Below are 12,265 nucleotides of genomic sequence, written 5' to 3'. Positions count from 1 at the left end.
CAGTTACATCTTTTCAAAATAGCTCTTGATTTCATTTATCATTTATTTCCTCTCTGATCTTTATTTCCTTCTACTTACATTGGGCTTTGTTCTTTTCCTAATTCTTTTAGGTGGTAGGTTAAGTCGTTTGAGACTTTTCTTGTTTCTTGAAGGCCTGTGTGGCTATGACCTTCCCTCTTAGAACTACTACTGCTGTGTCCCGTGGATTTTTTAGAATTGTGTTTTCATTTTCATTTGTCTTGAGGTATTTTATTTCCTCTTTGATCTCATTGTGGACTCATCAATTTTTTAGAAGCATATTCAGTCTCCACGTGTTTGTTCTTTTTCCATTTTTTCTTTGGGTGATGTAATAGGGGGAAGAAATGCTAGATATTATTTCTATCCTTTTATATTTGTTGAGGCTTATTTTGTGCCCTGATAGGTAATCTGTCCTGGAGAAGGTTCCATGTGCACTTCAAAAAGAATCTGTATTCTGCTTTGTTAGATGCAATGTCCTATGGGTATCAGTTAGGTCCAGCTGATCTCTTTTGTCATGGAAGACTATGATTGTCTTATTGATTTTTTCCTGCCTTACCTGTCCATTGATGTCAGTGGGCTATTAGTCTACTCCTGTTGCCAGTTATTCCCTCCATGAGCTTTGTATATATTAGGTGATCCAATATTGGGTGTGTATTTGCAAACAAACATTCTCTTCTTGCATTGATCCCTTTATCATTATATAATGCTGTTTTTTTTTTTAATAAATGCATTTACTTATTTATTGGCTGTGCTGGGTCTTTGTTGCTGCACACAGGCTTTCTCTAGTTGCAGACAGTGGGGGCTACTCTTCATCGTGGTGCGCTAGCTTCTCATTGTGGTGGCTTCTTTGTTGCGGAGCACGGGCTCCAGGCGTGTGGACTTCAGTCGTTGTGGCACGTGTGGGCTCTAGAGCACGGGTTCAGTCGTTGTGGCACACGGGGCTTCGTGGCTCGGCCGCACGTGGGATCTTCCCGGAGCAGGAATGAAGCCCCTGTCCCCTGCGTTGGCAGGCGGGTTCTGACCCACTGCGCCCCCAGGGAAGCCCTTTGTCTTTTTGACCCTTTGTTTTAAAGTCTGTCCTGCCTGATATTGGGCAGTATTGCTCCCCCACCTTCTTGTTTCTGTTTGCATAAGATTTGCTTCTGTCTCCCCACTTTTGGTCTCCGTGTGTGTCTTTCACCCTGAAGTGAGTCTCTTGTAGGCAGCATAGTGAAGGGCCTGGTTTTTTTAATCCAGTTAGCCACTCTGTCTCTTTATTTACAGAGCCATTTTTTGAGCCACTAAAGAGAAAAGATACTTAATGAGAGTAATTAATTCAGTGTACATAAAATGACTAAATTAAACCACTGCTTATAACACTGAAATATAAATTGCTAGTTGTAAGTAACAGCAACATGTGCTGAATAAAGCTGATTCCAAATGTGCATGTTTTATGTACTGTTTTAAATAGGAATGACTGTACCTGTAACTAAAATAGTGCTGCTGCAGGTGAAACAACATAATTACCAAAAAATGTAAAACAATATCAAAGTTAGCAGTAAATACTAACCAAATTATTTGGGGGCATTTTTTTCTTTTTAATTTGATTTTTATTTTATATTCAGATATAGTTGGTGTACAATGTTGTGTTAGTTTCAGGTGTGCAGCAAAGCAGTTCACTTACACACATATGTATATCCACTTGTATTCAGCGTCTTTCCCCATATGGGTTATTACAGAATATTGTAGAGTTCCCTGTGCTGTGCGGTAGGCCCTTGTTGATTATTTTATATACAGTGGTGTGCAGATGTTAATCCAAAACTGCTAATTTAGCCCTCCCCCTCCACCTTTCCCCTTTTGTCACCATAAGTTTGTTTTCAAAGTCTGTGAGTCTGTTTCTGTTTTGTAAATAAGTTCATTTGTATCATTTTACTTTTAGATTCTGCATATAAGTGATATCATGATGTTTTTCTTTGACTTACTTCATTCAGTATGATAATGTCTAGGTCCATCCATGTTGCTGCAAGTGGCATTATTTTTCTTTTTTATGGCTGAGTAATATTCCATTGTATATCTGCACCACATCTTCTTTACCTATTCCTCTGTTGATGGACACTTAGGTTGCTTCTGTGTCCTGGCTATTGTAATTAGTGCTGCAGTGAACACTGGGGTGCATGTGTCTTTTTGAATTATGGATCTCACCAGATATACGCCCAGGAGTGGGACTGCTGGATCATATGGTAGTTCTGTTTTTAGTTTTTTTGAGAAACCTCTATACTGTTTTCCATAGTGGCTGCCCCCAAAGAATTACGTTCCTACCAAGAGTGTAGGAAGTTGCCCTTTTCCCCACACCCTCTCTGGCATTTATTTTCGTAGACTTTTTGATGATGGCCATTCTGACTGGTGTGAAGTGATATCTCCTTGTAGTTTTGATTTGCATTTCTCTAATAATTAGTGGTGTTGACTATCTTTTCATGTGCTTTTTGGCCATCTTTATGACTTCTTTGGAGAAATGTCTATTTAGATCTTCTGCCCATTTCTTGATTGGGTTTTTTATTTTTTTGATATTGCACTGCATGAGCTGTTTGTATATTTTGGAGTCTCTTGTCAGTCACTTGGTTTGCAAATATTTTCTGCCATTCTGTGGGTTGTGTTTTTGTTTTGTTTATGGTTTCCTTTGCTATGCAAAAGCTTTTGAGTTTCATTAGGTTCCATTTGTTTATTTTTTCTTTTATTACTCTGAGTTATCAAAAAAGATTGTGCTGCAATTCATGTGAGAGAGTGTTCTGCCTGTGTTTTCCTGTAAGGGATTTAGAGAATCTAGCCTTATATTTAAGTCTTTAATCCATTTTGAGTTTGTTTTTGTGTATGGTGTTAGGAAGTGTTCTAATTTCATTCTTTTACATGAAGCTGTCCAGTTTTCCCAGCACCACTTACTGAAGAGACTGTCTTTCCTCCATTGTATGTTCTTGCCTCCTCTGTCATTAATTAGGTGACCATATGTGCGTGGGTTTATCTCTGGGCTTTCTGTCCTGTTCCATTGATCTGTATTTCTGTTTTTGTGCCAGTACCATGCAATTTTGATTACTGTAACTTTGTAGTATAGTCTGAAGTCAGGGAGTCTGATTCCTCCAGCTCCATTTTTCTTTCTCAGGATTGCTTTGGCTATTCGGGGTTTTTGTTTGTTTGTTTCCATACAAATTAAAAACTTTCTGTTTTAGTTCTGTGAAAATGTTGTTGGTAATTTGATAGGGATTGCATTGAATTGTTAATTACTTTGAGTAGTATAGTGATTATGACTATTGATTCTTCCAATCCAAGAACATGGTATATCCTTCCATCTGTTTGTGTCACCTTTGACTTCTTTCATTAGTGTCTTATAGTTTTCTGAGTACAGGTCTTTTGCCTCTTTACATAGGTTTATTCCTAGGTATTTTATTCTTTTTGATATGATGATAAATGGGATTGTTTCCTTAATTTCTCTTTGTGATCTTTTGTTCTTAGTGTATAGGAATGCAAGAGATTTCTGTGTATTAATTTTGTATCCTGCAAATGTATCGAATTCCTTGATGAGCTCTAATGGTTTTCTGGTAACATCTTTAGGATTTTCCATGTATAGTATCATATCATCTGCAAACAGTGACAGTTTTACTTCTTTTCCAATTTGGATTCCTTTTATTTCTTTTTCTTCTCTGATTGCTGGGGCAAGGACTTCCAAAACTATGTTGAATAGTAGCGGCGAGAGTGGAACTCCTTGTCTTGTTCCTGATCTTAGAGGAAATGCTTTCAGTTTTTCACCATTGAGATTGACGTTGGCTGTGGGTTTGTCATATATGGCCTTTATTATGTTGAGGTAGGTTCCCTCTATGCCCACTTTCTGAAGAGTTTTTATCATAAATGGGTGTTGAATTTTGTCAAAAGCTTTTTCTGCATCTATTTAGATGATCATGTGGTTTTTATTCTTTAACTTGTTAATATGGTGTATCACGCTGATTGATTTGTGGATATTGAAAAATTCTTGCATCCCTGGTTGAAATCCCACTTGATCATGGTGTATTATCCTTTTAGTGTGTTGTTGGATTCAGTTTGCTAGTATTTTGTTGAGGATTTTTGCATCTATGTTCTTCAGTGATACTGGCCTGTAATTTTGTGTGTACGATATCTTTGTCTGGTTTTGGTATCAGGGTGATGGTGGCCTCGTAGAATAAGTTTGGGAGTGTTCCTTCCTGTGCAATTTTTTGGAATAGTTTGAAAAGGCTAAGTGTTAACTCTCCTCTAAATGTTTGATAGAATTTGCCTGTGAAGCCATCTGGTCCTGGACTTCTGCCTGTTGAAAGATTTTTAATCACAGTTTCGATTTCAGTACTTGTCGCTTCATATTTTCTGTTTCTTCCTGGTTCAGTCTTGGAAGGTTGTACCTTTCTAAGAATTCGTGTTTCTTCTAGGTTGTCCATTTTATTGGCGTGTAGTGGCTTGTCATAGTCTCTTATGATCCTTTGTATTTCTGTGGTGTCCATTGTAACTTCATTTCTAATTTTAGTGATTTCAGTCCTCTCCCTTTTTTTCATGATGAGTATGAAGAAAAAGCCTTTAGCTCTTGATGAACTAAAGGTTTATCAATTTTGTTTATCTTTTCAAAGAGCCAGGTTTTAGTTTCATTGATCTTTGCTGTTGTTTTCTTTGTTTCTATTTCATTTATTTCTGCTCTGATCTTTATGATTTCTTTCCTTCTACTAACTTTGGGTTTTGTTTGTTCTTCTTTCTTCAGTTGCTTTAGGTGTAAGCTTAGGTTGTTTTATTTGAGATAGTTCTTGTTTCTTGAGGTAGGATTGTATTGTTATAAATTTCCCTCTTGGAACTGCTTTTGCTGCATCCCATAGGTTTTGGGATCATTGAGTTTTTTCCTTTGTCTCTAGGTATTTTTTGATTTCCTCTTTGATTTCTTCGTTGATCTATTGGTTGTTTAGTAACATGTTGTTAAACTCCACGTGTTTGTGCTTTTTAGTTTTTTCCTTTAACTGATTTCTAATGTCATAGCATTATGGTCAGAAAAGATGCTTGATGTGACCTCAACTTTTTAAAATTTACCGAGGCTTGATTTATGGCCCATGATGTGCTCTGTCCTGGAGACTGTTCCATGTGCACTTGAGAAGAAAGTGTAATCTGCTGATTGCAGATGGAATGTCCTATAGATATCAATTAAGTTTGTCCTGTCTAATGTGTCATTTAAGGCTTGTGTTTCCTTATTGATTTTGTCTGGATAATCCGTACATTCAGGTAAGTGTGGTGTGAAAAGTCCACACTATTATTGTGTTACTGTCGATGTCCCCTTTTATGGCTGTTAGCATTTGCCTTCTGTATTCAGGTGCTCCTGTGTTGGGTGCATAGATATTTACAATTTTTATATCTCCTTCTTGGACCAGTCCCTTGATCATTATGGAGTGTCCTTCCTTGTCTCTTGTAATAGTCTTTATTTTAAAGTCTGCTTTGTCTGATATGAGTATTGCTACTGCAGCTTTCTTTTTATTTCATTTGCATAAGATATCTTTTTCCATCCCCTCATTTTCAGTCTGTATGTGTCCCTAGGTCCAAAGTGGGTCTCTTGCAGACAGCATATATATGGGTCTTATTTTTGTGTCCATTCAGCCAGTCTGTGTCTTTGGAGTATTTAATCCATTTACATTTAAGGTAATTATCCAAATATGTGTTCCTGTTGCCATGTTGTTAATTGTTTTGTGTTTGTTTTTGTAGGTATTTTTTCTTCCCATTCTCTTTTGTTCCCTTCTCTTGTGGTCTCATGACCATCTTTAGTGTTGTGTGGGTTTTCTTTCGTGTGTGTGAATCTCTTGTAGTTTTTGTTTGCTGTTCCCATGAGGCTTTGATATAGCAGTCTACATCTGTATAAGGTTAAGTTGCTGGTCTCTTTCCTGTTTAGAGAATTTTCTTTACCATTTGCTGTAAAGCTGGTTTGGTGGTGCTGGGATTCTCTTAGCTTTTTCTTGTCTGTAAAGCTTTTGATTTCTCCATAAAATCTGAATGAGAGCCTTGCTGGATAGAGTAATCTTGGTTGTAGGTTTTTCTGTTTTATCACTTTAAGTATATCCTGCCACTCCCTTCTGGCCTGTAGAGTTTCTGCTGAAAAAGCAGCTGATAACCTTATAGGGATTCCTTTGTATGCTATTTTTTACTTTTCCCTTGCTGCTTTTAATGTTTTTTCTTTGAATTTAATTTTTGTTAGTTTGATTAATATGTGTCTTGGTGTATTCCTCCTTGGGTTTATCTTGGGCAGGACTCTCTGTGCTTCCTGGACTTAAATGAGTCTTTCCTTTCTCATGTTAGGGAATTTTTCAGCTGTTACCTCTTCAAATATTTTTTCAGGCCCTTTCCCTTTGTAGGACCCTTACAATGTGAATGTTGTTTCATTTAATGTCTCAAGGAGTCACTTAGACTGCCCTCATTTCTTTTCTTTTTTCTTTATTTTGTTCCACAGCAGTGATTTCCATCAGTCTGTCTTGCAGCTCACTCGTACTTCTGCCTCATTTATTCTGCTGTTGATGCCTTCTAGTGTATATTTCATTTCAGCTATTTTATTATTCATTTCTGTTTGTTCTTTAGATCTTCCAGCTCCTTGTTAAACATTTCTCGTACCTTCTGTCTGTGCATCCATTCTTTTTCTGAGATCTTGGGTTGTCTTCACTACCATTGCTCCAAATTCTTTTTCAAGTAGAGTGCCTGTCTCCACCTCACTCAGTTGTTGTTCTGGGTTGTTGGGGTTTTTTTTCCCTCTTTTAATTAATTAATTAATTAATTTGCTCCATTGGGTCTTCAGTACTGTACACAGGCTTTCTCTAGTTGTGGCAGGCTGGGGCTACTCTTCATTGCAGTGCACGGGCTCCTTATTGCTGTGGCTTTTCTTGTTGAGGAGCACGGACTGTACACGTGTGGGCTTCAGTAGTTGCAGCACATGGGCTCAGCAGTTGTGGCTCATGGGCTCTAGAGCGCAGGCTCAGTAGTTGTGGCGCATGGGCTTAGTTGCTCCGCGGCATGTGGGATCTTCCCGGAGCAGGGATTGAACCCATGTCCCCTGCATTGGCAGGCGGTTTCTCAACCACTGCACCACCAGGAAAGACCCTGTTCTGGGGTTTTATCTTGTTCCTTTGTCGGGAGCATATCTCTTTGCTGTCTCATTCTGTCTAACTTTGTTTCTCAGGCTGCAGGTTTGTAGCTCTTCTTGCTTCAGGTGTCTGCCCCCTGGGGCTTGTGCAGGCTTCTGGGTGGGAGGGACTGGTGCCTGCTCTCGGGTGGGTAGAGCTGGGTCTTGTCCCCCTGGGGGCAGGGCCATGTTAAGGTGTGTGATTAGAGGTGGCTGTGGGCTCAGGACCACTTTAGGCATCCTGCCTGCTGACGGGTGGAGCTGTGTTCCCACCCTTTTGGTGGTTTGAGCTGAGGTGTCCCAGCACTGGAGCCTGCAGGCTGCTGTGGGGCTGGGTCTCAGTGCCAAAATGGGGCCTCCAGGAGAGCTCATCCAAGAAATATTCCCTGGGGCCTCCACCACCAGTGTCCTTGTCCCCACAGTGAGCCACAGCTGACCCTCGCCTCCCCAGGAGGCTTTCCAAGACCCTCAGGCAGGTGTGGCCCAGGCTTCTGTGGAGTCACTGCTTTGCCCTGGGTCCCTGTGCACGGGAGAGCTTGTGTGTTCCCTGCAAGAGTGGAGCTGCTGCACACAAGCTCTGCAGGCCTTCACAGCCAGAAGAGTGCTGGGGACTCCTCCTCCACATGCCAGACCCCCAGGCTGGGGAGCCTCAAAGCTCTCACTGCTGGGGGAGGATCTCTGTGCTGTTATTTTCCAGGTTGTAAGTCGCCCACCTGGCAGGTATGGGATCTGATAAGATGGTGAAACTGCCCCTCCTCCCGTCTCATTGTGGCTGCTTCTCTGTCTTTGGATGTAGAACGTCTTTTTTGGTAGGTTCCACTCTTATGTTAGTGGTTGTTGGCAGTTAGTTGTGATTTTGGAGGGAATGCTGGGAGCAGCCGTGGCAGCAGGGGCCAATTTGAGGAAAAGGGGGGAGGGTTTATCCCCTTCTTGGCTCTAATCTAAAGCTTCCTCTATCCCAGAACTGACTGAATTTATTTCCTTGCACTCGCAGAGAGAGCAAGTCGAACTTCTCACATTTTTGGCCAACACAACACCTTTGGGCAGGTTGGTTCCTATCCCCCCAGGCCAGGCAGCTGATCAGCCACTTGGGGACAGTCAGCCGTGGAGGCGTCCAGCTCAGAGGAAAGTGTCCACTCCGAAAAGTCCAGCTGCGTCTGCTGATGGGCGCACTTAGTCCACTGACTACAGTTAAAGTCAGTATTGTTAGGTACGTACTTACTGCCATCTTATTCCTTGCTTTACAGTTTTTGTAGTTCTTCTCTGTGCACTTATTGTTTCTCATGTTGTGGTCTGAGTTTTCTTTGGTAGTATGCTTGCTTTGCTTTCTCTCTGGTTTTTGTGTATCTACTGCAGGGTTTGATTTGCAATTACCATGGGTTCATACATTGCTGTAATTCTATCTAGCTGCTGTAAACCAATAGTCTTATAGTTCAAACATTCTAAAAGATCTACACTTTTTCTTTACTCCCCTCGTACGCTCTGTGTAGATTTGATGTTATATTTTATATCATCCCTTTATCGTTAGTTGTAGTTGCAGTTGCTTTTACACTGTGTTTTGTGTTCTCAGTCCACATGTTGGTTTAAGTGATCTTAAATCCTTACTATGTATTTGCCTTTCCTGTTGGGCTTTTCCCTTTCCTACAGATTCTTACTGCTCTCATCTGGAAAAGACCCTTCAACACGTCCAGTATGGATCTAGTACTGCTGAATCCTTTGGTTTCTGACTGCCTGAGAAATTCTGTCCTTCTGCCCTGTACGATGGTCCTGCTGGGCGCAGGGTACTAGGTAGCACTTTCCCCTTTTAGAACTTTCTATCAGGCCACCCCTCAAGGCCTGCAGACGTCCTCGCTTTATGGGGATTCCCTCCTGTTTTCCTGTTGCTGCCTTTAGAACCCTCTGTAACTTTTGCCATTTTAGTTACGATGTCTCAGTGTGAGTCCGTTTGTGTTCAACTTGTCTGGGACCCTCTGTGCTTCCTGTACTTGGGTGTGTTTCCTTCTTTAGGTTTGGGAAGCTTTCAGACATGACTTTGTAAAATACACTTGATCCCCTTGTCCTCATGAATCCCTGTAATAGAAATGTTGGCGCAGTTGTGTTTTACCCCGTAAATCCTGTGTGTTGCTTTCTTTTTTCTTTCCACTTGTCTGCTTTTCTGACTGGGTGGTTTCTGTCCTTTCAGGTCACTTCCGTGTTCTCGTGTCATTGAGTCTGCCTGTCATTGCTCCTAGAGTGCTTTTAATCTCAGAGATTTAATTACCTGTTTTTGATTATTAATAGATTGTCTTTATAGCTTCCGGTTCCTTGTTAAAATAACCTGTGCTTAGATCAATTCTTAATTCAGTTAGCATTTTTATTTATTTATTTATTTATTTATTGGCTGTGTTGGGTCTTTTTTGCTGGGCGCGGGCTTTCTTTTAGTTGCAGTGAGTGGGGGCTGCTCTTCATTGTGGTGCACGGGCTCATCATTGCTGTGGCTTCTCTTGTTGCAGAGCACAGGCTCTAGGCGTGTGGGCTTCAGTCGTTGCAGCACATGGGCTCAGCAGTTGTGGCTCACGGACTTAGTTGCTTTGCGGCATGTGGGATCTTCCTGTGGCAGGGATTGAACCCGTGTCCCCTGCATTGGCATGTGGATTCTCAACCACTGCGCCACCTAGGAAGCCCCCAGTTAGCATGTTTATTACCATTTTTAACTCATTGTCTGGTAGACTTATTACCTTTGTTTCATTATTTTTTCAGGGTTATTCTCTTACAATTGAGAGTACTTCCCCTGCTTTTTCATTTTACTTAAATTTCTGTGTTTGTGAATTTAGGTGAACGTTACCTGCTGTGATCTCCAAGGGTGTTGTGTGTGGGAGCACCCTGCACAGACGGTGCCCGGTGCCGTCGGGGGGCGGAGCGGACCTGATGTGGATGCCAGCCGCGTCTCTCCCCAGGGCGTGCTGGTCCGTCACCTCGGTGGGGGCGTGACTGGCATCGGAGGAGCTGGAGCCTGTGCGGGGTGTGGGCATCGTCGGCTCGGTGGCCACCACCCCGGGAGGGGCTGGGGGGAGAGCGCTTGCTCCCAGGTGGAGTGGTAGCCCTGAGGGTCGGCCGTGAGCGGGCGCTGTTCCTGTCAGTGTGTGTTCTTCCTCCGTCCCGCGCTGGGGCCTCTGCCCCACGGGAGGGCAGGGCAGGCACTGCTGGAGCGAGTGGGGCTCCTGTGGCACCTGCAGCGCGCTCAGATGCAGCCCGGCGTCACATCTTCCCCCCGCTGCGGTGGTCCCGGATCGAGGGCAAGGCTGTGGGTGAGAGGAGGGGCTCAGCTGGGGGGGGGGGGGGGTCGTGGTGAGTTACAGGGGTTCGAGTGGGTCCACTGCTGTCTGAGGTCGCGGCTGCCTCTGCGGTGCTGTCTGAGCAGGCGCCACGCCTCACTGCCAGCACCCCACCTGGCCCTCACCGCGGGCCCCTGGAGCCTGCCAAGCCCGCCGGGTCCCTAGATGGAATTGTTTCCCAGGACCCCGCTGCCCTGGACACACGGCCCAGGTGTGGCATGGAGTGGGAGGGGCTGGACTGGGCAGCCTGGCAGGGCGGCGGCCCCTGCATTCGATCTCTCCACCCGTCCCGGGGGACGCCAGCCTTGCGCCCGCCTCACGGATGGAGTCGAGGCTTCTCAGCCCTCATGCCTGTCCCAGCGGTCCTCCGGCCATTGAGGGAGGCTCGTCTCCTCTTCGCAGGGCCCAGGACTGGGGGCCCAGTCTGGCCTGGCTCGCTCCCTCCCAAGGGCACGTGTCCCCCCCACCCCCATCTCCATTTGCTTAGTCCCCTCCCAGGAGGGTCCTGAACCAACGCTTCTCTTCCTGTCCCGATTACGTATCTTTCTCTCAGCCTTGGTTGCGCAGGAGTTCTGCTGTTTCCCATTAGTTTTCCACGAGAGTTGCTCCACGTGTAGGTGTGTGCAGGTGCGTCAAACATCATCCGCACTCTGGCTGCAGAGCTTACAGAAGCTTTAATATAACCGGAGTGCGGATAATCTCTGACTCACCCTCGTGTTTCTGATGTGCTTGTGGGAGGAGGTGACCTCCATGTCCTCCTCCTTCACCATCTTGTTCTCCCTCCTCTATGGGTCTCGACTGTACTGTGCCTCGGACCCTCCACCCAGCTTGTGGTTGCGTCTTTATATCCTGTGGTTTTTTTCTGGTAGGTTCAGGTCTTTCTCAACAACAGTTTCTTTGCAAGTTGTAATTCTGGTTTGCCCATGAGAGGTGGGCTCAGGGTCTTTGTACTCCACCATCTTGGGGACACTCTCTCCCCTGCGTGTAACTTTTGACTCCCCTCAACGCTTAACTACTAATATAGCACACAACGGACCGGAAGCCTTACCCATAGCAGTCGATTAACATATTCTTTATGTTGCATATATCATGCGGCATTCTTACAAAAAGCTAGAGAAAATGTTAAAATCACAAGGAAGAGAATATTTACAATACTCTGTTTATCAATGACGTACGTTTACAGGCGGCGTCATCTCGTACATCGATATGATGATGGGAAACACGAGATGCTGTGCGTGGTTCTAACGCTAGACATCAGAAGCCACGTGAAAGCCCATCTTTATCTGCAGGTGTAACGACACATGCACGGACAGCAGCACGGCCTACGCTGTGTGGACAGTGACGTCCCCGCCGTTCCAGCACTGGAGACGCCTGGGCTCGGCCAGGCCGTCAGCCACTGCAGCTGCCCCCGACGGTGTGCCCCGCGGGGACCCAGGGAACGCTGTGCCCTGGATGCCAGCCCTCAGGTGTTCAGATGCACAGGCAAAGAATACTTCCAGCGAGGCCAGGTTCTTGCATCTTCTACACAGAAAAGCACTAAAATTATTAACTTGAAATGGCTGGTGTGAGAGAGAGAAGCAGTCATCCTTGTTTGACTAAATGTTTTTCTTCCAGCAAAAAACCCGTACGTCTCAGCGCCTCACTTTCCTCCTGAGAGGCTGTCTCCTGGGCTGTAAAACTTGCCGCTTTTAGGTTACGCTTTCCTTCCGCCAGTGCCTTGGTGACCAGGAAGGGACCCAGGGCAGACTTCCCTCCTCCGCCCGAGCTCCGCAGGGGCTGGGAGACTCAGGACCGGCAGAGG

General features: G+C 44.3%; 1 pseudogene; it reads right to left on the bottom strand.

Moving 5' to 3' along the window:
- The window catches only part of LOC130830482 (NADH-ubiquinone oxidoreductase chain 5-like), a 30,484-nt pseudogene extending 19,250 nt beyond the window's left edge, over positions 1–11,234 (bottom strand).
- Positions 11,235–12,265: the final 1,031 nt, after the last annotated feature.

The sequence above is a fragment of the Hippopotamus amphibius genome, chromosome 10, assembly GCF_030028045.1.
Source record: "Hippopotamus amphibius kiboko isolate mHipAmp2 chromosome 10, mHipAmp2.hap2, whole genome shotgun sequence".
NCBI classification, from domain to species: domain Eukaryota; kingdom Metazoa; phylum Chordata; class Mammalia; order Artiodactyla; family Hippopotamidae; genus Hippopotamus; species Hippopotamus amphibius.
Note: the sequence above shows the minus strand (reverse complement) of the source record. Positions and strands in the feature narration are given on the sequence as shown.